This window comes from Myotis lucifugus, unplaced genomic scaffold (assembly GCF_000147115.1).
Source record: "Myotis lucifugus unplaced genomic scaffold, Myoluc2.0 scaffold_12, whole genome shotgun sequence".
Lineage (NCBI taxonomy): Eukaryota > Metazoa > Chordata > Mammalia > Chiroptera > Vespertilionidae > Myotis > Myotis lucifugus.
The window spans coordinates 3,497,251-3,502,124 of NW_005871060.1; the positions used below are offsets into that span (position 1 = coordinate 3,497,251).

Here is a 4,874-nt window from a genome sequence, read left to right on the forward strand (position 1 = left end):
AGGTATTTCTTTGAATATCTAATGAACCAAAGTTAGCACAAACTCAATGTTAGGAATGCCCAAGGCCTATTACCAATTCTGTCCTACTGAGTATTTTTATCTAATATTGGACAATTTTTCACTTCTTTGTATGGTTTCTGTTTTTAAATTATGAAATAGTGTTCTCAATTGCAAAAGTCTATTGTAAAAAAATTTTATATACAAAAGGACATACCATGAAAAGCTATTCTCCCATCTCCTCACACCCCAGGCCACTTTCCCAGATATAACCACAGTTTAGGATATGTAAGAAATTTCTACTCATAAGTAATAATGTATATATGTATGTGTATATCCTTTATAATAAAAGGCTAATATGCAAATTGACCAAATGGCAGAATGACCAGTCGCTATGACACGCACTGACCACCAGGGGGCAGATGCTCAACGCAAGAGCTGCCCCCGGTGGTTTGTGGTCAGTGTGTTCCCACAGGGGGAGTGCTGCTCAGCCAGGAGCCAGGCTCAAGGCTGGCAAGCGCAGCAGGGGTGGCGGGAGCCTCTCCTGCCTTCGCAGCAGTCCCCCCTACTCCCCAGTGCATGAATGTCATGCGCCGGGCCTCTAGTATATATATGGATGGATATATATATACTTTTTTAATTTAATTTTTATTTCTCTCCATTTTTATACAAATGGAAGCCTACTATACATATTATAATGCAACTCAGTTTATTCACTTAAGAATATATAATAGAGAGAATTCCAGTAAGTACTTATAAATTCCCCTGTTGCATAGAACTCCATTTTATTATTATACCATAACTCCGGAAACTTTATATCTTAAAAATTACGGAGAGTCCAATAATATTTTCTTATTTATATTGATATTTATGTAACATATTATACTGGTATATGTCTATGTAATCTAAATTACTTCTGAAGAAATTGAAACATATTAATTAATTTAAAATGGCAGTTATAAATACTTTTTCTGGAAATAAACTATATTTTCCAGATTTAGTGTGAAAAATGACATTGCTTTATAATTTTGTAAATCCCTTTAATGTTTGGCTTAATTAAATACAAACGAATTTTCACATTTCCTTTTGTATTTAATCTGTTGCAAATGTTGTTTGGGTTGAAATATATAAAGAAAATCTGGTGTTACATAGATATATAGTTGAAAAAGGGAGGAGTATTTTAATAACCTCTCCAGATAATTGTGAATATTCTCTGACTACATTAAAACTCAACAAAGCCATAGCTTCTTAAAGGTTAGTTACAATATAAGTTCTGAAACCACATTAATAAACTTTTCCTTCTTTGTTACATTAAAAGTCTATTGGACTGTCCTACACTTTTTAAAAAATTGAGGTATAATTGACATACAACATTATATTAGTTTTCAGGTGTACAAAATAGTCATTCAATATTTGTATGTATTGTGAAATGGTCACCACAATAAATCTAGTTACCATATACACTATACATAGTAACAGAATTTTTTTCTTGTGATAAGAACTTTTAAGATCTACTCTCTTAGCAGTTTTCAAATATGATATACAGTATTATGAACTATTGATCTAATCCACACTTTGAATGGATCACTTATGTATTCAGGATTATGTAACGTCATGCATTAATTATTTGGAAAATAGAATTCACTGAGTTATGCAAAACTTTTAAATGTTGACCTATTTTATTATGTTATATCACAAAATAATACTCACTAATATCACTATCAATTTCCACAGAAAAACCTTTAAGTATTGAGAACTTGTCAAATTCCTGATGGCTTTCTAAAATTCTAATTTTCTCTTGAAAGCTCAAATTTTACCATTGGCAAGAAATGTAATCCATTGTTTTCCTTGACATGGTAAGTTCACTTTATTTATTTTTGAGGAAGTATCTGCCAAATTCCCAATTCTGAATAACTACATTTTACCCATCAGTCAGTTTTTCATGTGAAATGTTCCATTATTACAACTCAAATAATTGCATAAGTGCTTTTCCTTGAGATAATCCCCCTACTTTGGTACACAGCTATGCTTTTTGTATGCCTCCCATTTTGTCACACAAAATACTGAAAGACAAGTACTCAAGGGTCGTCAAAATTTAATGAAGTTGGTCATTTATACTGCTTCATCAAGGGTATTCGGAAGTAAAACTGGCTTTTTCTTTTCTTTTTTTAATGGACATGAATGGGGGTGAAGAATGGAATTAATGACTAGCAGCATAGTTTAGTGCCACTGGCTTGATTCTGCTAAGGCACCAGAATTTTTACCTGTCATTGGTTGGGGTTTTTTTGTTAATAAAGTAGAATAACATTTATTTTTTTCTTAAAACTTTATTTTACATGCTGTAATCGTGGAAACTCAAATCAGATATAAATTATGTCCAGCTGAGCTGGTTACAGGTCATGGTTAGCATGAGAAGAGTTAAGCGGAAGCTTTCTTTTTCTTGTAGGTTACCATCATTTTCTTGATTTCAGCAATCGCTTTCCCTGGATTCAGCCCCTTGGGACAGGTCCTTGTGCAGTTCATGACGGTGCGGCAGCGGTAGAGAGAGAAGGGGTTCTGTAGCTTGGCCAGGCGCTCCTCCGTGAACTCCTCTCTGGAGTCGATCATCCAGCGATAGGCCTGCATGAGCACCGCAGGTCCCAAGTATCTGTCTCCATTCCACCAGTAGCTGGGGCAGCTGGTGCTGCAGCAGGCACAGAGGATGCACTCGTACAGCCCATCCAGTTTATCTCGATCTTCTATGGACTGCAGATACTGCTGTTTGCCTTCCTGGGATTCATCCTTCTTCTTCAAATAAGGCTCAATGGATTTGTATTGAGCATAGAAGTGGCTCAAATCAGGAACCAGATCCTTTATCACATACATATGTGGAAGAGGGTAGATTTTTGAGACTTTGTTGAGGTTGGTGTCAATCCTCCGGGTGCAAGCTAGAGTGTTGCCTCCATTGATGTTCATTGCACAGGAGCCACAGATCCCTTCCCTGCAAGATCTTCGGAAGGTCAAGGTAGAATCCATTTCATTCTTAATCTTGATTAAAGCATCCAACACCATAGGACCACATTTATTCAAATCGATTTCATAAGTTTGCATACGAGGTTTATCTCCAGTTTTTTCTGGATCCCATCGGTAGATGGCAAATTTCTTGATTCGGGGAGTGGTGGCAGCAGCTGTCTGGGCCCCTCGGCAGGCCTGCAGGCAGGCTCCGCCGAGGGCCGCTGCAGGGAACCGGCGCCTCGAGGACACTCTGGCCACCGCTGCCCTCTTGGCTTCTAACCTGCCTTTGTTTTTATCACTGTGAATGTCAAAACAATGAAAACAGATGAATAATGTCTTAGTATTATTAATAAAATAGCTTTGACCTCACAGTCAATCCCAGGGGTTTGTAGTGACACTTTGAGAAATGCTGTCATTTCTTATTTTTTTAAAAATATTTTTATTGATTTTAATTTTATTTATTTTGTTAGAGAGAGAGTAACATTGATGTGAGAATGAAACATTGATCGGTTGCCTCCTGCACACCCCTTACTGGGGATCAAACCCACAACCTAAGTATAGTATATGCCCTGACTGGAATCAAACCCACAACCGTTTGGTGCACAGGATGACGCTCCAAGCAACTGATCCACCTGGGGATAACTGTATTAACAGAGAAATCATTTAATCATTCAAAGTTATCTTCTGAGGAACCTACTATATTCACTACATGGTATTAATACTAGACATTGCAGAGACAGTCAAAATGCATTAAGGGCAGATTCTGACTGCAAGATTACTAACAGTGGTTGAGAAGCTTTTGCCAAGAAAACAACTGCAAAGACCACATCCAACTCTCTAACTTTAAGAATGGAGAGCAGATTGGGGTAAAGTCATGCAATTACGTGGTCTTTTATCTGACTAATAATTAAGGTGACTATATAGTCCTGGGTTTACCCAATTAACAGTACCTCCTTTCACTTTCAAAAGTATCCCAGTTTTGGCAATAAATTTCATAGTCATGTATGAATAATGCCTTTGAGTTTCCCCATAGTCTCATCTTATCATTGAGACTTTGACGTACCCCACCAAGAACCTTAAATAGAAAACAAACATTTATCAGCACTTAATTTATGTCCCATGTACCTTCTATACAGATTTTATTCTATACAGCGTGCCTTGACTTACAAGTGTCCTGACTAACGAGTTTTTCGAGATACGAGCCGTCTCTCGGCCTATTTTTTGCTTTGAGTTGCGAGCTAAAATTCGGGTTACGAGCCAGCTTCAGATACCCCACCGCTAGTTGGCTCAGCGAACGTCACAGTGAACGCCACAACATCAGCCCAGCATCACGTGTCTCACTCCTTCACTTTAAGCGGTTAGCTCTTAGTTGAAGCATCAGTGTTGTGCTCGCATTTGTGCTTGCAGTTATTTTGCAAACTTCGTTTTTTCAACCATGGATCTGAAGAAAGTAAGTGCGAAGGATAGTGCTGAGAAGAAGAAGCGGATGATGTGCATTGAATTAGAGAAAGAAATTATCAAAAAACATGACCAAGGTGTGCGTGTAATCGACTTGCCGAAGCAGTACGAGCGTAGCACTTCTACGATCTGCACCATATTGAAGCAGAAGGAGTCCATACAGGCTACAACTCCAGCCAAGGGCGTTAAAATAATTTCTAAACAGCGGACATCTATCCATGAAAATATGGAGAAGCTGCTAATGGTGTGATTAACGGCGAAGCAGCTCGCAGGAGATACCGTGACGAAGGCTATAATCTGTGAGAAGGCACGAGCTATTTATGCTGATTTGCTGCAGCAGACCCCAGGCACTTCAATGGACGAGGCATCGGGCGAGCCGTTTAAAGCCAGTCGGGGCTGGTTCAAAAATTTTAAAAAGAGGACCG

General features: G+C 38.2%; 1 pseudogene across 1 annotated transcript; it reads right to left on the reverse strand.

Annotated features, from left to right (window-relative positions):
* Positions 1-2,316: 2,316 nt before the first annotated feature.
* LOC106696319 lies at positions 2,317-4,608 on the reverse strand (annotated as a pseudogene). The gene is made up of 2 exons (XR_001347247.1): positions 4,523-4,608; positions 2,317-3,289 (listed from the first exon to the last, which is right to left on the reverse strand). The product of XR_001347247.1 is annotated as a succinate dehydrogenase [ubiquinone] iron-sulfur subunit, mitochondrial pseudogene (transcript).
* Between the last annotated feature and the right edge of the window lie 266 nt (positions 4,609-4,874).